The following is a 22,303-nucleotide window of genomic DNA, read 5'->3' on the forward strand; positions in this document are numbered from 1 at the left end:
TGAACTATTCACAGTGCTCTCTATCACAATTTGTCTTGTTTGGCTATGCTGTTTACTATCCTCCCCCTTTCTGAAATTGAGATTAACAGATGGGAGATATACCTAGATATGGAAACCAAAGGGGAGAAAGTTCCAGAACCATAGAGCAGTGGTAGGTACACGTTTTCTCTAAAGGGCCAAACGGCAAGGATCTTGGACTTCGCAGCCATCATAGTCACCTGTACCTGGAAGCCACTGGCAATCTGTAAACAAATGGGTGTGTCTATGCCAACAGACGTGTATGTGTTTCAATAAAACCACCTACAAAAGCAGGCTGCAAGCCAGTTGGCCTATGTGCAGTAGTTTGCTGAGCCCTACCTTAGAGCAATATCATATTAGATTGATTAAGCTGTGCACTCCTAACACGTTACTAAAGCAGAATAGAAAACCTCCTAATATCATCGAGGTGACCCCAGACAACTAACATGCAGAAGAAGTGCCGGATTCCACAAGTAGAGCAGGTTTGTCTTGGTTACTTAGAATGGCCACACTGACAAGCCCACAGGTGCCTGACAGCAACCTCAGCACAGGTTTTGGTCCCTGGACACTTTCACAGCTGCCACCAGGAGTCCTTGGGGCAGTCATGCAATATCACTTTCTGTTAAGCTGATGCTTTCAGAACACAAGCCCAAAACGCCTCATAAAAACATCCAAGTCTGCCAGGTGCAGTGCCTTATGCCTGTAATCCCAGCACTTTGGGAGGCCGAGATGGGAGGATCACCTGAGGTCAGGAGTTTGAGATCAGCCTGGCCAACGTGGGGAAACCCCGTCTCTACTAAAAATACAAAAATTAGCTGGGTGTGGTGGCGCATGACTGTAATCCCAGCTACTTGGGAGGCTGAGGCAGGAGAATTGTTTGAATCCAGGAGGCAGAGGTTGCAGTGAGCTGAGATCACGCCATTGCACTCCAAGCCTGGGGCAACAGAGCAAAACTGTCTCCAAAAAAAAAAAAAGTCCAACTCTTCTGAGTCTTCAATATGTGAAGCTGGACCAACCAGCCTTGTCAGTTTGGAAATGATATCTTTTTTTTTTTTAAGTTGCCATTAAAATTATAGAAGTAACACATGTTTATTGGGGAAATTTTTACTGGTTCTCAAGCAGATGTGATTTTGCCCCCGAGGGGACATTGAACAATGTCTGGAGACACTTATGTGGTCACCATAAGGAGAGGCTGCTGCTGGCATCCAGCGGGGGATGCCCAGGGATGCTGCTGAACCTCCTGCGGTGCACAGGACGGGCCTCCCACAGATAGTTCTCCAGCCCTACATGTCAACAGTGCCACAGTTAGCAAACCCTAATGTAAAAGGAACACATTAAAAATCTTCTCTTTCCAAGTCCTCTCAGTCTTAATGCACAGGCAGCCTCTGCTCTAAGCTTCTTCCACAAGTTCAGTACAGGTGTATTCTTAATTTTTAACACAAACATAGCATCTTTTAATTGAGTCATGAGAACCACATATCAACTGTTTTCATTCCTAACATTCTTGAACAGCAAGGCTGGTTATGCATCTTCTAAATGCAGTAACTCCTCACTTTCCCATTCAGAAATAAAGAGTCTATTTAATATTATGTCCATTATATGACTGAACCATCCCATCAACCCTGTTTCTTCTCATTTTGTAGATAAAAAGGCTGCTTTCTGAAGAGTGTAAGTGAACAATCTAGGTTGGCTTCACAGCTAACAAGTGGTATGATCTGAACCCCAAGTTCTGGCTTCATGTTGAGTGCTCTCATTGTTTTAGACAAAAGCAATTCACTACAATTTACAGTAATTTATATTGAAGGGAGTAGTAACTTACTTCTGTACAATGAGAATAAACAGGAATTGGGCAACCGAAACAATTACTGGGGAAGTCTTACAATTTCCTATGCACAATGTATCCATCACAAATCATTCTAACCCCTTCATTTTGTTACTCTTTAACACTTTTAGTTGGTGTAAAATTTATGCAATCACTTGGGCTGTACCTACAAGCAACTGCCTTCGATTAATTTTTGGATTTTGGATTTTCTTTTTTTTTTTTTTTTGAGACAGAGTCTCGCTCTGTCACCCAGGCTGGAGTGCAGTGGCGTGATCTCAGCTCACTGCAAGCTCCGCCTCCCGGGTTCACGCCATTCTCCTGCCTCAGCCTCCTGAGTAGCTGGGACTACAGGCGCCCGCTACCATGCCCAGCTCATTTTTTTTTTTGCATTTTTAGTAGAGACGGGATTTCACCATGTTGGCCAGGATGGTCTCGATCTCCTGACCTCGTGATCCGCCCGCTTCGGCCTCCTAAAGTGCTGGGATTACAGAATTGAGCCACCACGCCTGGCCAATTTTTGGATTTTCTATGATACTTTTTTCCGGATTCAGATACGTCTTGGCTATAGTTAGTCCACAGTGTCTAAACAATATTGTAGCTGAAACAAAAATGAGTTATCACAGGGTTTTGCTTTTCACTCACATGTACATCTCGCTCGTTATGTAAAATTCAGATTCATAGATTCTTAGGTCAACACTTAATATCTTATTTATAGATGAGGAGACCGAGCGCCATGAAGACCAAGTGGGTCAGTCATCCCTCTCACCAAGAAAGCAACAGAGTGCTTGGTTAGATGAGTGAATGAATTTCACTTTTGATCTGTGGAATTCAGTTAACTTTTTGGGAATGAAACCTGTGCAATTCCCAGAAACCCTAATTACTGTTAAAATCCACACATTATTGGTGGATCCTGCCCTCAATATGTAAATGCTTCCCTAGTTGCACTACAGCTACCGGAAACTTGCAAAACAACTAGCAACGTATTCCTAATATAAATGACTAGAGAATCCTAGTTAAATATATACAGTGCTTTTTAAAAAGTGTGGAACCTTACATCAGGCCTAATTTTGTGTGACTACAGTTGCTGAATAGGAATATTTTTCAATTCATAAAATAAACGTTGCCACCCTTGGAAGAATTCTGATTCCTCAGTACCCTTTCTTGCTATGCGACACTGATTAACTAGGACTCAAGGTCTGGGTGACATTCGATCCCCTAAAAACCAGGGCCCAGAAAGACATGCAGTTTGGCTCTCTCTGACACGATGGCTAAATAGTGAGGTTTTCTTCTATCTGGCTTTTATGTGCCTGAATAGCCATGATGCTGCTTTACACCTATGGACCATGGCCACAAAAAGGCAGTTGAGAGCATGAAATCATTGGGAAAGCAAACACTTCAGGCATTTCACTTGAAGCAAAACCAAGAAATCTATTGTTTCATTAAAAACCACTTCTACCACGATGAAGCACTTGGACACAAACCCCGTGAGGCAGGCAGGCATTACTGACCTCTGTAAACTAACGGCACAGGCCATGGAAGGACAGTATACCGCATGGAGTGTCAGCCAGTGCAGGGCCTTGCATTGCCTTTGTCAAAAAGACTTCTGTGTCTACTATCAGAAAGGATGACTGAATCTCGAAACAGAAAAAGAGAGCTCACCATTTAAAACATTTCCAACAGTCAAATATCTTTGCTGACTGGTGATCAGAATTTCCAAACTACTAGGGGACTCTGATGGTCCCCTTTGACTTTAGTGTCTGGGCATGGGATGCTGAGGTCACAAAAAACATATGGAATCTCATCTTACCAGATCAGGAATATGTATGTCCAAGGATATCGTGGTACAAAGAGACACATGCAACATGTGCGTCATGCTTCGTGTTACATGAGTTTAGCCTTCCCTAACACTCTGGCCCCCACTGCATCACCATCCCCCGACATCTCAAAGACGAGAAGACCTTTCACTACATTGCCAGGGAGACTGGAATCTAGGAATGATCCCAGGTGGTCTGACCCTAAGTCCCATCAGCTTCCCGTTACACCACATGACTTATCTTAAAATGAAAAATAAAAACAACCAAAAAAAGGTAACTCATTCTTCTACTAGTTTGCATTTTCTTTTTGTTTTTGTTGTTGCTGGTTTTTTTTTTTTTTTTTTTTTTTTTGGGACAAAGTATTTCTCTGTTGTCCAGGCTGGAGTGCAGTGGCAGGATCTCGGCTCGCTGCAACCTCTGCTCCCTGGGTTCAAGCGATTCTCCTGCCTCAGCCTCCCGAGTAGCTGGGATTACAGGTACCTGCCACCTTGCCCAGCTAATTTTTTGTATTTTTAGTAGAGAAGCGGTTTCACCATCTTGGTCAGGCTAGTCTTGAACTCCTGACTTCGTGATCTACCTGCCTCAGTCTCCCAAAGTGCTGGGATTACAGGCGTGAGTCCCCGCACCTGGCCTAGTTTGCATTTTCTTTTACCTTACCTATATCTTGTTTGCACATTTCAACCACACTGTACTCATACCTAGTGTAAGCCATCTTTCTCTCCTCCGGATTTCAGTATGGCCTTGTTTTCCAAACATTACACTCTAATAGTGCAAGCTAGCAAACTCTGAGAAGTAGCACGATCCTGGAGAGAGGCTGTCCTCAGCTAAATCCCAGAATTTCGTGCTGGGGACTCCGTGTCCCCCAGTCAATAACTTAACCTCTCAGTGCCACTAAGTGAGCTTTACAGTTACACTGTATGAATTTACATATTCAAATATAGGTAAAGCCATATATGTAGGCTTGTAAAAAAACAACATAATCACACAGTGGGAACAGCTACACTCACTGGTCATTGGAATGCTGTTGTGTTCCTTTTGTTCTATTAATATTCTCAGACATTAAAAGCAAACATAAAAGCGAGATGAAACTTTTATGTATTTTTACCACAATTAAACACATAAAAATTTAAAAACCAAGATGAACCTGCAGACGTTTTCACCAGTCCCTTCCAAAAGGGTAAATTTGAGCCATTTCTTTAAAAGGAACTTAAAATAGTCATACAGGTAAAAGTATCAAGTGAGTGAGGCTGTAGTTTCAAATGGAACATAATATTTATCTGTGGCTTTCTTAAATGAAAACGTATTACTTGGTTCTCAAACTGAAATTTTTAAATGAGCAAGTGAGTTTGAGAAAGGAAAAATGAGAAAGGTCAGATGAGAAAAAAATTCAGACTAGATTGAGCTCTAGCAGATGTTAAAATTCTTAATTTTTTTTTTGTAAAGAGAACATTAAAATATGTTAGCAGCTTCCATATCTAAGTAGCATTGTTCTTGCCACATTTAATTATATGCATACCTTATTTAACAACAGCTTCACGTCATACTGCCCAAATCCCGCCTTTCTCTTTTCTACTATTCCCACTTCACTAGTCTAATAGAAAACAGGCTGCTTCTTCGTGCAAATATCACTTCAAACACAATTTCAAAAGAGAAAACGCGATGCCCCATTTCCTACAAAACCCAAATACAAGAAAAATAGAATTTAAGTCTGCTTCCTGGTTTAAACATAACCTGATTTGTATTGAGCCTGTTCAAATTTATCTCAGGTCCTAAGACCACCCTCATGAATAAAATAAAATAATAGGTTAAATGTAAATTATATAGGTACCCACAGTGGAGATGGGTGTGTGTATATTAAGAAGTTCTGAGGGTGACATCCTGACAACAAATTAAACACTATGAACCAAGTGTTGCCCTTAAATGATATGTTGAAGATGTCCTTTAAATGAAAGAAGCTAATGGAGAAAACGGATGCTATGTGAATTTCACTTTTAACAAGTCACATTCAGCCCTCACTGCAGAGAACAGCTCTTTGCAAAAACAACAACTTGAAAACACTGCAGTTATGACATTTACATGACTTTACAGAAATATCACAGATTAAAAATAGAAGACTGCCTCTTAGTTGGCTATAAACCTTGTCCCAAAAAAGTGTATGAAAAAAAGAACAATTTTGAGAAGTCTTCTTCAGTTTGGTTCCTCCACTACACAGAGACTTATCTCCTAGTCAATGGGAAGAGATAGTTCCTTAAAAGGCATGATAGGAAGCCACACTTTGGAATTACAAACAGGAAAAGAAATGTACCTGAAATAAGCAAGATGCAAATGGGTTGGAGTTTTTAGACTCTGCATCTTCTGCTGAAGGAAATGCCCCCTGCAGGCTTAAGCAACTGGGATTGGTGCTTACATGCAAAAAAGTGACAAATAATGTGTAGGATGGTGTGATTAATTAGGTGGACAGCTTGATGCACCTACTCAGACCCTTGGAAAAGCCCATGGAGTAGGGCAGAGCAGTCGACAGATATAAGCTTTGTCGGACTCCTTATCATTTTAACCAGGTTTGCAAATGTGTTTTTTGTTTGTTTGTTTGTTTGAGACAGGGTCTCACTCTGTTGCCTAGGCTGGAGTGCAGTGGTGCAATCATGGCTCACTGCAGCCTCTATCTCCCAAGCTCAAGTGATCCTGTCACCTCAGCCTCCGAAGTAGCTGGGACTGCAAGCATGCACCACTATGCCCCGCTCATTTTTGTACTTTTTGTAGAAGCAGGGTTTCGCCATGTTGCCTAGGCTGGTCTTGAACTTCTGGGCTCAAACGATCCTCCCACTTCAGCCTCCCAAAGTGCTGGGATTACAGGCATAAGCCACCATGCTAGGCCTGCAAATCTGTTCTTGAAGGGCCATAGCAAATCCCACTCCATGGGCCACACAGAGTCTGTTCCACAGACAACAGACAATGGGTATAGCCGTGTTCCAACGAAACTTCAACTATGTAAAGTGAAATCTGAATTCCATTGAATTTTCATGGATAATGACATATTATCCTTCATTTTTTTTAGCCATCTAAAAATATTAAAAATATCCTTAGCATGTTGCCTCTACAGAATTAGCAGGGCTAAATTTGGCTTGCAGGATATATTGGGTTAACCTTTGCATCAAATCATAGGAGTCACGGTCGGACCCTACCTTTATCACATCTCACAAAAACTTAAACCTTCATAAAAACAGTATGGCAGGCCCTCAAAAGAGTAAACAGAATTACCATGTGATCCAGCAAGTCCACTTCTAGGTATATGCAGAGGAAGTGGAAGCAGAGACTCAGACACTTGTTCCTCAATGTTCACAGCAGCATTATTCACAATAGCCAAAAGGTGGAAGCAACCCAAATGTCTATGAATGGATGAGGGGAAGAACGACGTGCTGTTTATCCGAACAATGACATATTTGGCCTTTAAATGGAATGAAATTCTGTCCAGGCGCAGTGGCACACACCTGTAATCCCAGCACTTTGGGAGGCCAAGGTGCACAGATCACTTGAGACCAGGAGTTCCAGACCAGCCCGGCCAACATGGCGAAACCCCATCTCTACTAAAAATACAAAAAATACAAAAAACACAAAAAATTAACCGGGTGTGGTGATGCGCATCTGTAATCCCAGCTACTGGGGAGGCTGAGGCAGGAGAATTGCTTGAACCTGAGAGGCGGAGGCTGCTGTAAGCTGAAATTGTACCACCGCACTCCAACCTGGGCGACAGAGCGAGACTTGGTTTCAAAAACAACAACAAAAAAAATGAAATTCTGACACAGGTGTGTGAACCTTGAAGACACTACGCTAAGTGAAATATGCCCAACATGAAAGGACAATTAATGTATGATTCCACTATATGAAGTCACCAGAGTAAGCAAAACAAGAGCTAGAAAGTAGGATAGTGGTTTTCGGGTGGCGTGGAGAGGGGGGATGGAGAATCAATACAGGAAGATGAGGTTCTGGAGGTAGACGGTGACTGTACTTAATGCCGCTGAACTGTATGCTTAAAATGGTAAAGGTTATGTTATGTGCATTTTATCACAAACAAAATTGCAATGAAATTGAAACTTCAAAGCACATATGTCTTCCAAAGACCCCTCTGTTGGTTAAAGAAAAAAATCAGAAAAACCAAAATGGTTATGAGAGTGAAAATGAACATCAACCAGTTTGTTTTCAAACTAGCAAGTCAAGAATATATTAAGCCAGATTCAAATTCTTAACTAAAATTAAAAATGTACAGGACTAAGTTCTTTTCAGATTCAAAAATGTCATTCTGATATACTTCCCAGTATAGTTGTGGCCTTTCCTAGAAACAGTCTCAGAATCTTGATAGTTTCTGGAACATCTATCTGAATGTTCGTCAAACTTAGAAATTCTCAGACCAGCTTTCATCCCTGGAGAACTGAGCTACGTGGCAGCAGAAGGGCACGCTTCGGTTCACTAAATTTGTATTAATCTGGTCGTTGGGAAATGGGCTGGGTGTTCTTGTTAAACCAAGGTTAATCACAAGATTCATTCAAAAAATTAACAAATGATGCTGTTATACGATGTTCAGGACTATGCTTGTGGTTGTTAGCAAAAACTTCAAAAGTCTAAGAAAAACAACAGGTATTCAGGTCTAATTTAGCTAAGTGCATCATTTCTCTCTACCTCAGATGAAAACTGCAGAGTCAGAAAAAAAAAGGAGAGGGGGATAGAATTTAAGCAAAATTCCTAGTCTAGGCCATCTCCCTCATTTTAAAAAGGTGGGGAGTCAGTGAGAATAAGACAGTGATATTAATGTATATTCTCCGCAGAAGTCTCCAGATGGCTGGTTCCCTATATTCTTATCTCCTAAGAGGTTCCAAGTCCCTGTGAAAATGCAAGGAGGTATTAAATGATTTTGGAAGTGCTTTGGGCACCCTGAGTTTCTGAAAGGCATCTTCCTGACCTTTGAGTGCCCCTCGCTGGCTACACCGCCATGTCTCTCCAGTGAACGAATCTAGTCTCCAGGTCTACATTCCAGATGTCTCCAGCCCCCGCCCTCCATAGCTCCTCACTTCTCCCTGCATGCACTGCATGACTTGGCCACTTGAAGGCCCAACCAGCATCTCAAACGCGACACGCTCACAGTGGAGACCTCCACCCACCCAACCATGGCATCTCGTCTCTCTTGCAGCCTGTGGTCTCCGTGAGTCACACCTCCCTCCCACTCCGTGCTCACATGCCACACCTTCACTCCCCTGCCAGGACACACGCATGTCCACTGACGTTCTGTGCTGAAGAGTGTCCTGAATCTGTTCTCTCCCCTTCTTGGCTCCACTGGGCTATGCTAGTGGAAGATGAGGTTATCTCCCTGCCTGAGACCCAGCTGGAGTCATCACAGTCTGTCCCTCAGCCAGCAGCAGCCAGTCACTGGTTAGTGTGGTAGGAAGCTGCCGCGGGGTTTCAGGTCCACACTCATCCTCTTAGTATTATGGCCTGCAAAGCACTGTAGGGTCTGTTCACCGTGCACACCTCTGACCTCAGCTCTGTTGGTCACTCGCTCCACCATGCTGGCCTGGCCTGTGTTTTCCCTCAGGCTCCGGGGTGCCTGGGCTTCGCACGTGCTGGCCTCTCTACCTGAAACTCTCTTCTCCTGGCTCTTCTGGCTGCATCTTACACACTTCAGTTCATCCATCTCTTCCTTACAGAAGCCTTCTTACCTCTAATGTGGAATCCCCTCCAACCCATGTCACCTTGTTCATCTCTGTCACAGGATGTGTTACTGTCATCAAATTATTTTGTTTCTTTGTTCCTCTGTTTGCTACAGGTCTCCCAAATAACAGGCAAGCTCCATCAGGGCAGGGGCCTCTGCAGCCACAGCACTTACCTTGGAGGGTGCCTGACTCAGGAAAGAAATTTAATAAACAGCTAGGTAAGTAGGAGTTCCCGGATAAATATACAAACTTAAGAAAGTTCAGAACTCAAGAGCCCGTAGTGGACAGCACAACCCCACGGAACACTGCATTTTCCTTCGTCAGGACTCACAGCATCTCTAGGTCTTGCAGAGCTTTTACAACGAGCATGAACACCAACCGTAAAGTGGATGGTGAAGTAGAAGCCACATGGTACCACATCCCTCCCAACTTACATGGGTAGAGCAGATGGGCTTGCTGCGGGAGCCTCTGTCCCCATTTTGCCTACATTGAAGAGATTAATAGCATCATAATGTAGAGCTTACAACTGAGTTAGTCTGACACACAGGCAATTACTAGACTTCACACATTACTGGGAGGTCCAACAATAAAAAGATAAATGGCAACTGGTTCTTGTAAAGGCGTCTGCCTGTTTCCCACCAGACACTGATTTACGTGTGCACAGCAGCAGGGAGCAAATCTGAGGCAGCTCAGGCGGGTGACGTGGCACTGGAGAAGAAACTGAAGGACAGACACCCAAGCAGGAGGATGCAAGCTCACAACTGAAAGGTGGCACTCTGGGCCGCACCTGCACCTCTGTCCCCATTGCTGCCTACACCATCTCCCAAAGCTGATCCAAATGTGCTCCCAGTCCCATTTCAGTCACTGTCCTCACTATTGTAACTACAAACTTTAAGTATTACACAGACGGATGGAGTATGAGTATACACAGGGTCACGGCCTTTTTTCAAAATGAAAGTAACATAGAATGTATGAGAGACAGGGTAAGTGTGAATCAGTTTTTACAAATGCCTTAAGGATAGGTGTGGGCAGCAAGACGGGGAAGGTAGAGAGAGGAGCTATAAATCTAGAGAGATACACAGTGAGATGTCTATGCAGCTTTGTTTAAGTTAACTGGAAACTGGAAGCCAGGAGGGATGCACCCCGGGTGTGGACAGTGCCGAGATCACTGGGGGATTCCAGGCTGTGGGCCATCCTCAGAGCAGAGGCCTGGGCTGGCCCACAGCGTATTGGCAGATGACTGCGTATTTGCATGCTTTCACTTAAAACAAACAAACACAAAGTAAGACGTGTAGGTATCAGTTTTTATGATTCCCAGTCAGCTTTTACTGACTTTCTCAATTAACACCAATGCTCAGGCCAGACTTGGGCGAGGCGGGGGTGGGGGTGGGGGTGGTGGGGAGGTCCCACTGTCCTTTCATAGAAAACTCAAGTTACATTTGTGTGATGCTTATCTGTTTAGAATGTGCATAAATCCATAAGCCATATGGGCTTACATCATGAGTTTCTAAACAGTTAACAGTGATCACTCATATTCTAGAGTCCCGAGAAGGCCCAAGGCTAAATGTCTATCACTTTAAAATGTCAAATGAACGCAAGAAAAATCACTACTATACACCAAACACCCCCAATGCTTTGAAGACCCTTCATGAAATTCAGGCATCTAAACTCCAAACCTACAACATGCCTTATTTAAGAGTATTTACTACAACCAGCATCTCAATATTACCAAGGAATATAAAGTGGAACTCTGGAAATAATACTCCATTCCACTGACTAGATTGACTAGATAATAAAAATTCATTTACGCACATAGTTTTTTCTTAGATATAGACAAAGTGAGACAGATCTATGAAATGATACATTTTTCAATAGCATACATAATACTCAGAAAAATTCTATTTTATTTTATTTATTATTATTTTTTGAGAACAGAATCTCACTCTGTTGTACAGGCTGGAGTACAGCGGCACAAACTTGGCTCACCTCCGCCTCCCAGGTTCAAGCGATTCTTTTGCCTCAGCCTCCCAAGTAGCTGGGATTACAGGGGCACGCCACCATGCCTGGCTAATTTGTTTTGCCTTTTTAGTAGAGACCGGGTTTTGCCATGTTGGCCAGGCTGATCTTGAACTCCTGACCTCAGGCGATCCACCCACCTCGGCCTCCCAAAGTGCCGGGATTACAGGCGTGAGCCACTGTGCCCGGCCAGAAAATATTTTAAAAGTCCATCTAATACTGATCCTTTCATCTAGTTCCTCACCTACCTCTACCTTCAAGGATCAGTTTGAAACTTACCTCCTCCAGGCCGTGAAGTCAATCCTTCTTGATTCCAGGAGGCATGGCCTGATCATTTTCTCCTTGGGCTCCGGGGTATCATGCATGCAATGCTCTGAAAGAACCTACTTCAGTGTGTTCTAGTGGTGTCTTTACATGTCGGACGCCACCTCCCAATGCAAGACTAAGATCCTTTTATATTTGTATGCATTTACCTATTTATTCCAGAGGTTCTCAACAGGCAATGATACTGCATGCTCCCCCCATGGCCCCCGGGACATCTGGCAATATCTGGAGACATTTTCAGTTGCCCCAACTGGGGGAGGGGGTGCTACTGGTATCTCCTGGGTCCTGGGATGCTGCTAAACATCCCACAGTGCACAGGACAGCCCCACCACAAGCATCTTCCAGCTCCAGCTGACCACAGTGCAGAGGCTGAGCGGCCCGTTCTATCCACCTTATTGCCACAAGAATGTGTCTGTTCCCTCAAACTCAGTTTTCACTTTCTACACAAGTTTAATCTTTCTGGTTCCTCTCTTATCCAAAAGACGCCTTCGTGATACTGGCAGGAACACAGCGTTGCTTAAGACTTTCCGGCACGCCAAGGCCCTTAAGGGCATCACTGAAGGAAGTGTGATCCCATAGGCCAGCAGCCTAATGCATTAATGTTTCTGTTTTCTGAAGCTACTGTGTCATCCCCTCCACAAATAACCCTCATGTCCCCACTCTCTGGGTCTCCCCGGATCAATTCCCATTGAGAACAAATATACTCTCCTAAACTTTACTAGAATAAAACACTGTAGCTATGCCATTTGGTTATATTCATTAACAGGTGCGGTAACGTTGCTATCGATATGCAGTAATTACTACACAAATGTGTATATATAAGAGCACCTTCTTCATCACAACGAACAGCACGGGTGCGGGTGATCTGAGTCAGAGATCTCAGTGACCCTGACTTTCTACTCTCAAGAGGACCTTTTCCACATGGGCCTGCCCTGTTCTGCTCCCTGAGCACTTCCACAGAATGCTCTGTGGAGGGATGGTGGGCAAGGGGGGCAAACGAAAACCAGAATGATCAGAGACGCACAATGGGCTCAGGACTTATAAGGCATCTCTTTGAAATGCCGTGGCCCAACCATTAACACCATCTCATAATGTCCACCACATCAACAACTAGCCTATTCAGCCAGAAACGAATGGGTTACGTCAAAAACATGGTGTCTTGGAGCTGTTCACACCATCTCATCATTCCCACTGGATTTCCAAGGCTCCAACTGGTGAACATGGTGTCATATGGATGGAGTCCACATGGAAGGACTTACCGTATCTGATTCTGGGCCCCTGTGCACATCACGGGTAAAAAAGTTCACCATAAGTGTAAGGAAATAACTCATCACAAAGCAGAATTTCCAAGGGCTGGGTCTGTCTGCATTTATCTCTTCTTAATTTCTATGGGGTAGACACCTCCATTTAACAGTATCACCTTCACCAAATGGAAATTCGCCTCACAGGACAACAGGAGGATTCAGAACCCATAGACTGGGAAAACATAATGATTTACAAAGCTCCCTGGGAAGCAACAGACTGTAAAAGGCTTAGCAGTAATTAAGGTGTCCCATTTGTGTAAGTTTTAACAGCACCATCACTGTAGGAAAACAGTGCAGATTTTCCTTTTTGGGTCAGAACATGTTATTAAAACAAAATCAGGGACTTCTTATTAATCAGCTCAATTCTCTAAACCACTATTCACTCCAACCTGCATGATTGTAAGATTCTCAGTAGTTTTAAGTGAGTTCGTGCCTAGGGAAAAGCATCACGATTGCTAATTTCTACACAAACTCCAGGAGGAATCAATTTCTCTGTACTATCTTTTAATCGGCAAAGGTATACTAAAGAGTGTTTTTTTCTTTAGAAAAAAAATTGGTTTTTTTCAACCAAGTACTTTATATAAAAGGAAATGTGGCTTTACAGATTTCTCTAAAACAAGAATTTAAATAAACCCTAGCTTTCTAATCACATGGCTCAAAATTACAAACAAATGTTTCAAATATAATAACATTTAAAAATATTCAATAGTTTAGCACTTTTACTGTATTTTTTTCTGGTGGGTGGGGGGTACACACAATTGTTACTATCTGCCCTTTGGCAAATACGCCAATCTGAAACAGGACACAATCGAATGCAAATACCAAAGTGATTTAATATGTTTTCATTCTTTGCACCACAATACCCAAAGTGTCATCCATGGGGTACATTTTTATCCACTAGCATGTAAGATTTGTGCCTGGTCTGTTCATGGTTATCTTCCCTGTGTTCCACATACCAGATGTTCAATAAATACCTGCTGGTTCATTGAATGTGTTATTGAAACACAACATGAATGCAAATGACTGAGGAACCTAAGTGCTCACCAAGAGCCTAATATGTGCAAATGTTCTGCAAGGTGCTATGCAGCGAAGAAGGATTCACAGAGCTGGAAGACAAAGGCTTTCCCTGTGCAAAAAGCTCCCAAGATAAACAACATGCACTCCTGCTAAGACCATGTGAGATCTTCTCTGGCCAAGGATGGGAAAGGGAGTGAGAAGGCTCACAGCGAAAATCTTCACTGCTCCCTCTAATCATTAAAACACAGTTCATAGTCCCATCTGTGGAAGAAGAAAGAGGCCTCTGGTTATGTGGCTAAAACTCAGCATCAGTAATGAGCAAGAGACACAATATACTCAAAGCTGGGCATGAAAGGTAGGACAGAGGCATCCTTTGTAGCAGCTATCAGTACACCATCTACAGCTCTGTTGTCCACAGCCTACGATTCTGCATTGAGTGTGTGATTGTCTGAGTAATGCCAACTTTTCACCAGAATGAGGATGGGGACTAGGATGGAATCTCTTCGTCAATTGTTATCCCTTCTTCCCCTTTATCTTTTAATAACAAAATACTGAATTTTACATGGGTACTCAGACACAAGGCAAGACAATGCTGCGGTTCCCCATCATGAGGCAGCAGTTTAGGGAACAAGACGCCCCTCATCCTCACCTTGAAAGCTACAGAAAGTTGTATTCTAGGCTATCAGCTACCTGTTGATTTAGCTAACTCAACTTCCCACCTATCTTCTAAAAAGGTTAAAAGGTGCTAACCGACATCATGTAATACAGGAGAAAAGGGGTAAAGCGTTCGATCTATAGCTCTGAGTGATTTCCTGGTCAGGAACCCAGGTATTCCCAGAGTGCTTATACCCTAGCAATCCCAGAGTCCAGGTGACTGACTATCACCATCTACAGCTGCGAATGACAGCCTGATCAGAAACCCAGGTGCTGCCAGATTGCTTATACCCTAGCAATCCCAGGTGAACGAGGATCATCACTTGTAGTACCATTTTGTAAATTTACTTTTCTGGATGTGGAGCCAAATGTTAAGTTTCTGGAGCCCCGGGGTGTTTTCACCAAATAAACAAAGCTTGAAGTAAGCCCCTTCATCAAAGGAGGTTTCCGCTTTTTGGCCAGTGTCAAAGGAGACAGCCCTGGGCTTAATTCCAGGCGCTGACTCTTCCTAGTTTCTATAATCATGGTGCAATTACTTCATCTGTTTCAGACCTTTTACCTTAAGTGTACAATAGGAATAATCATTTTTATCTCATGGGGATGCTGCCAGGATGAGAAAAACAGGATAGACTGAGGACTTGGCTTCCTTCCAAGCTAGAAGAGCCTTGACTTCTCTTGGCCAATTCATTTTTTTGTTTTGTTTTGCTCTGTCTCCCAGGCTAGAGTGCAGTGGCATGATTCTGGCTCATTGCAGCCTCAAATTCCTGGGCTCAATGATCCTCCAACCCAAGCCTCATAAGTAGCCAGGACTACAGGTGTGCATCACCACATCCGGCTAATTAAAAAAAAAAAAAAAAAAAATTGTAGAGATGGGGTCTTGCTGTGTTGCCCAGGCTGGTCTCAAATGACTGGCCTCAAGCAATGCTCCTGCCTCAGCCTCCCAAAGTGCTGAGATTACAGATGTGAGCTACTACACTTAGCCTCTTGATACACCCAAAGTGGGAGCTTGTTAAGATGAGGTCATCACTTTTGAAGATGGCTCAACATTAAGGCTTACAAATCATCAGACTGACTTACTTGAGTGTTTGGAATATCTGGTCTTGGGCTCAAGTCGGAATTTTATCATTAACTGTGAGCCTGTAATTTCAAACTCTCCTTCCTTTATTACATGACAACTGTGGTCTAGATCTGCACAACCCAACAGAAATCTAAGGCAAGCCTTACGTGTAATTTTAAATTAATTTTCTTTTTCTTTTCTTCTTCTTCTTTTTTTTTTTTTTGAGATGGAGTCTCATTCTGTCGCCCAGGCTGGAGTGCAGTGGTGTGATCTCAGCTCACTGCAACCTCTGCCTCCTGAGTTCAAGCTATTCTCCTGCCTCAGCCTCCCGAGTAGCTGGGACTACAAGCATGCCCCACCACGCCCGGCTAATTTTTGTATTTTTAGTAGAGACAGGGTTTCACCACGTTGGCCAGGCTGGTCTTGAACTCCTGACCTCAGGTGATCCGCCTGCCTCGGCCTCTCAAAGTGCTGGGATTACAGGTGTGAGCCTGTAATTTAATTTAATTTTCTTGATATATTTTAATTTACTCAGTGTATCCAAAATAGTATCATTTCAACTTGTGTTCTGTTTTAAAAATTACTGAGATCTTTTACATTCCTTTCTCCTACTAAATTTCCCCAATCATCACAGTGTATGTATTTTATACTTTTACTGTATCTCAATTCACAAGTTACATTTTCACTGGAAATACAAGACTGGTAATATAGGTAATAAAATAGACCCTGGAAAATACAGATGCACATTCCCACATGGTTCCCAACATTCCAGTAACCAAGGAAGTATTGCTTTTTAAATTGAAATTAATTAAAAGGAAATGAAATGGTAAGGTCTGTTCCTCAGTGACAGGAGCCACACCACTGGTGGGACGGGAGAGCGCTAGGCAGCTTGGCCACCAAGGAGAGTCTGCAGCAGCTGAAATTCTCCTATTGGAGTCTGCAGGGTGGAGAGGTAACAGGGACTATTTAGCCACACGATTCCTCTTTAAGTGGTCCACACGCACACTTTCAAGTTATTGATCCACAGCATTTTTTTCCGGACTAATTCCGAACAGCTTAATAACCACAAACTATCCTAGTTTAAAACTCCTAGAAACAGTGTAACTTTCAGCTTAAAAATTATTTTTCACATTATGACTTGATTTTCATAATTTCAGACAGACATCGGAGCTTGGGATCTCAGATGTCACTGACCAAAGAACACACCAGATTTTGCAGACTTTGTACAAAAAAGAAAGAACATAAAAAATATCTTGCGGATAATTTTTAAAATAGGAATCGCTTGTAGAAATGATGCTATTTTGGATTTGCTGGGTTAAATAAGATATATTGTGGCATTATTATATATTAAAACAGGTATTGCAATATTAATACACAGTAAAATAGATGTTGCAATATAAATTTTACCTGCTTCTTTGTACTCTTTTCCTGTGGCTGCTAGAAAAGTATAAATTCCATGTATGGCTCCCAATCTGTTGCTACTGGATAGGGCAAATCTAGCTGGCTTCCACAGTGCCCACAGGCTCTACAATTTGTGGACGGTAGCTGGCAAGATGAAGAAGCATATGGAGGCTTTCAGTTTTTTAGGCCACATGATTCTTCCTGTAATTGTATCTGCCGACAAATTTTTAATTACACGCCCATAACATCTTTTCTTTTTCCCTCGACCAGCGTGAAACAGATTAAAAATCACAAGTTGTTGTAGTTGAAGACTAGCCTTCTCTAGGAAACAAAAAGCAATTTTCTGTTTGAAGTTATTCTTGACAGAGTGATTTACTGTAGGTTCTGTGAGTCACCTGACCAAGGTCCAGGCGAATGTTTGTGGGCTTCAGAACGCCCAGGCGATCGAAAGGCGGCTTGTGTCACTAGCCAACGCCCCGTCTTACACTTCGGTGGCCCTCCATCTCTCTCCATTTTGGGGCCGCTGACCTGGCAGGCTGCACGGAAGGTTACAAACTCACGGGGCCTCCCCACAGAGCATCTGGGCAAGGATCCTGCCTGGCTGAGGTTCCCTCACTTACAAAATGGAGATGACCGTGCCAACACCTGTGCCACCCTCCCTAACAGACTGCCCCGAAGGACACAGGCAATGGTGCCACTGATGGGCTTTGTGGGCAACAGCACGGCTCCACTCAAATCCCAGAGTGCTGCTAATTAAGACCAGGTGACCCCAAACAAAATGACTGAGCCAGGATTAGTCTTAGTCACTGCTGTTATTATTGTTATACTAAATCCCCTTTTAGACATGACTTCCTGACCCTTAAATTTTCAGCTGTCACTTTAAGATTTAATTAAGTCCTGCCCCTTACAAGCACTGGGGAATCAGCACTGGAGAATCCACGCCTACAGATGCTTGGGCAAACAGCACTGGGTGACCGCATGCATCTAATCCATGACGGCAAATCGAACACTCGACTGCCCTTGTTTTAGCAAGTGGAATATTACGGCCAGTTAAGTTCTGTTTGGAACTAATTAAGAACCACCCATAAGAAAGGTGGGCATTAAGGAGAAGTCATTATTTTATAGGATGCAAATGATGCTGAATGAAGACAGAGCGTTTTGCTTGTATGTTTATTTCGGTCAGAGAATATCCGTTCTGTTTGTCCACAGCTTAAACTGGCAATGTGTGCGCACACACACGCCCGGCGACACTGAGTTCAGACTGAAAGTCATCCACCAGGAGCCACCTTCTGAAAGAAACTTGGCAGCATGAACGGCTGCTCCTTCATTCACAGTTTCCGTGCACACTGCACACTGCAGCACGAACAGGACCCCTAGTCTGTAGGAGCAAAGTACTAAGAGAAAATGGAATCTTGAGCCCTGAAAGGAACCCAGCGTTAGAGAAATATGGCCATTTCTCTGAGGATTTGCTCAGTCTATTGAATTTGGCAGGAAATGATTCATTCAAGGCTTGGCTCAACTCCTACCTAGTCAATATACTTTTGAGGAAAAATACACAAACATCATTAAGAAGCTAAATCTGTTGTGCTGTAAAACGACAGATGCTCCAACCCAAAATTATCATGGCATTTGTTTTTAGCAACCTATCGATAATTTCTGAATCTTTTCCCTCTCTTTTCATTTGTTTTCATTTCAAAGTTTGAGAAGCTTTCTTTAGAGGGGGGGAAAAAAAACCCAGAAATCATGCTTAAAACGAAGACTACAAAAGGAAGAACTGGAGTTGACATTAGGTAAGCTTTCTACCCGGAATGCCCTAAAGCAGTCAAAGGAGATACAGAAGCAGCAAAAGAATGGGAATTTGAAAAAGGACTTCACAGAAATACAGAAAACAATCCTCTCCTCATCCTGTGTGTATTTATAAGACAGCTCAGTGCTTCAAAGACAGCACACAGCTTGCCACATAATAGATACTCAATTAATTCATGTGAAAAATACAACAGATGTCACAGACAGACACACATTCACATGTATCCTTGGGAAACACTGAACTTTGGCTAATGACAAGTAGAAACAAATCAGTAAGCTTGCCAATGTATAATAACATTAAAAAATAATCTGTTATTGGCTAAGATAAGAATCTGTGCTTTTCCTACAACTGTCATTCTATAAGTTTGATCAGCACACCAGGAAGCAGGAGAGGAGCAGCCTCAGCATGCTCTTGTAACACCCCAACGCATCAGCAGTCCCAACTGCGGTACACAACCAGGGTCCTTCAGGAGAGAGTGGTACTACAGTCAACAACAGAAGTGCCCTGGTATGTTCCATCTCAGAAAATCAATCTGCTAGCTTGTTCTTGCTTTCTGGACTTAGCTCGTTTCATATGCAACTGTAACACGAAGATGCACGGTTTGGCTCAGGTCAGGAGGCTAATGGACCAGCAAACATCAGAAATGGCCCCTTCAGCTGAAACTCCAACACAGCAATCCTTAAAATAACTGGGATTCAAGAGAAACTCACAAAGTGCAATATTGGAAAGAACCCGAGATACACCTTTCAAAGCGGCTTAGGTCTAATACATGGAAAAAGAAATGCAAATAGCTGACAAATGTGATCAAATATTCCACCTCATTAGGAATTAAAGAAATGCAAGGGGAAAAATAAAGATGTCATGCACTCCCGGCTCAGCTGACCATGATTCACATGAAGTGCTGGAGAGGCCTGTGCCCCAGCCCCTCCACCTACCCCCGTCCCTCCTCACTGCCATGCAACCCGCACAACCTCTCGGGAAAGCAATATGGTAATCGGTCTCAAGAGCCCTCCAGTTCTATTTCCAGCAATCTATCCTAAGGGAAAATGGAAGCAATCGAAATCTCCAGCAACACATGTGATGTAGATGATGGAACATGTACTTGATGAAAGAGATGCATACAAACATTTTCAATCGATGTTGCTGGATGATCAAATGCTTACTACAAAGCTCAGAGTACAGCAGGACACACACACACACACACACCTGGAAGAAAACACACCAAAATGCTGGGGCAAAACTTCTAGGGGTGGGTTTATAGATGTTTTTCTTTTCATGCTTAATTTTATTTTTTAAAACTGCTTACAGCATATTAATTTTCATAATTGGAAAAGAATTATGAAAACCCTGGCAAGCAAAGACTAATGCTTCCTCTGGTGGGTATTCATCAGATTACACAATAGTTGTTTACCTACTGACGTTTCTTCTAAGAACGTTTAAGACGGTTTTCCTTATGCAGTGTGAGGTGTCCAGGACGTTCTTTTCTCCCCTGGGTATATACTGACCAACCCCCGCCCAGTCACCTTTTTGTATTTTTATGATGCTAAAGTTTATAAACACAACATTAAATATTTATAGCTGATATTTGCTGCTTCTAAAAACACTCAGAGGAGAAACTCTCTTAGCAAGGCCTCCACTGAACCTGGCTGAACTGACCAAGGCGGGCAGCTGCCCGCTGAGCTTCCCCTGCAATCTCCCGCCTGAGCTGCCTACCTGAGTCTGAAACAGCCAAACTGCTGACTGCCTCAAATTCGCTTATGTCAGTTGGCCTCATTATTGCATTTATGAAAAGTAATTAAATATTATATAAAATGGTGAACCAGGAGTACCCCCAAATTATTTTTTCTACAAAAACCACTTTGACTGCTTTTTAAGAGACTTAACCAAGACAGATCGCCTCAACGGATTTGGGAAAAGAAAAAAAAATCCTAGATAAGATTCTCTACCGAGATGGTTTCATAAATCTCTTTAATCCACTCCACTTCAAAGAGACAAACATTGTAGAGGCTGCACCATCGAGAATGGGGAAAGCTGACTCCAAACTAGGATAAAGTATCCCCGTCCCAAGAAAAATCCTATTCCCTCGATCAAGAGATGGGTGAATAGATCTGCAATGATATATTTTAACATAAAACCGAAACAAACAACCTCCAGGAAGAGATACTTAACACCCCTGCTCCACTCGAGTGGGGAATTTGAGAGAATACCGCATGGAAACGGAAAAACATTAATTGAAACCCAACACCCATGACCTTAACCAAGCGGTCAAGGTCAACAGCAACAGTGATGAGTCAGGTTGATAGTACGTACCCTTGATACGATGTGGTGAGAAGGGCGCTTCACCTCGGGGGTCTTCTTCCTCAAAACCTACCACCCCAGTCTAATCATGTGAAAAACACTGAACAAGCCCAAAATTGGAAAACATTCTCGGCCAGGCACATGGCTCATGCCTGTAATCCTAGCACTTTGGGAGTCCAAGGCAGGAGGATCAGTTAGTTTGAGAATGGCCTGGACAACACACTGACACCCTGTCTCTACAAAATATGGAGGGGAAAAAAAAAAAAAAATTCCAGGCAAGGTGATGTGCGCCTGTGGCCCCAGCTACTTGAGCGGCTGAGGTGGGAGGACTGCTTGAGCCCAGGAGGTTGAGGCTGTAGTTAGCTATGATCACACCACTGCACTCCAGCCTGGGTGACAGAGTGAAGACCTCATCTTAAATAAATAAATTAATTAATTAATCAATCTAAAAAAATAAAAGGAACAAAGAAAAAAGAAAAGCCATCATCTCTCACATTCTACTTCTATTTTCAGCTGTTTTCTCCCTTGGGAAATTTTAGTTGCCCATCTCAGCTGGACTTGGAAAGCAGGGAAGGTGAGAACTCTCCAGGGAAGAATTAAAGCAAGAAGTGGGAGTGCCATCCAAGCCTCAGGTCTCAGGGCCAGGGCCACGAGCTGAGAAGACAGAAACACACTGGTGCCACCAAGCTTCATGCCAAAGCAATTGGCAAGCGTGAGAGTGGCAACTCCAACGCTAGAATTCAGCCATGTAGCTGGAGGCTTTGGACCCCGGGGGCCGCAGTGGGCTCTGCCTTATTTCCAGGCAATGTAAGTGCCGGGGTGAGGCGGTGCCAGCATCAGCACTGCCTCATCCCACTGGACTTCTGCCTTGTCTAGAAAACGTAAGGGCTACAAGTGAATCTCAAAGATTCTCTCCCAATTCTAAAATCTTAGGAACCTGTGAAATGTCCAGTAAGTCAGGCCGAGTGTCCAGAACTGGCACTCACAAGGCTCATTTGTTCAAACCTCACGGGCCTCAAATCCCTGTTGAGAAAGCTGTTTGCCCTTAGGGCTGTGCTCTGTCTTTACG

General features: G+C 43.2%; 1 protein-coding gene across 6 annotated transcripts in view; it reads right to left on the minus strand.

Moving 5' to 3' along the window:
• Positions 1-22,303, minus strand: part of TBL1X (transducin beta like 1 X-linked) — a 261,274-nt gene that overhangs the window by 97,344 nt on the left and 141,627 nt on the right. The window lies entirely within an intron of this gene.

This window comes from Piliocolobus tephrosceles, chromosome Y, assembly GCF_002776525.5.
Source record: "Piliocolobus tephrosceles isolate RC106 chromosome Y, ASM277652v3, whole genome shotgun sequence".
Classification (NCBI taxonomy): domain Eukaryota; kingdom Metazoa; phylum Chordata; class Mammalia; order Primates; family Cercopithecidae; genus Piliocolobus; species Piliocolobus tephrosceles.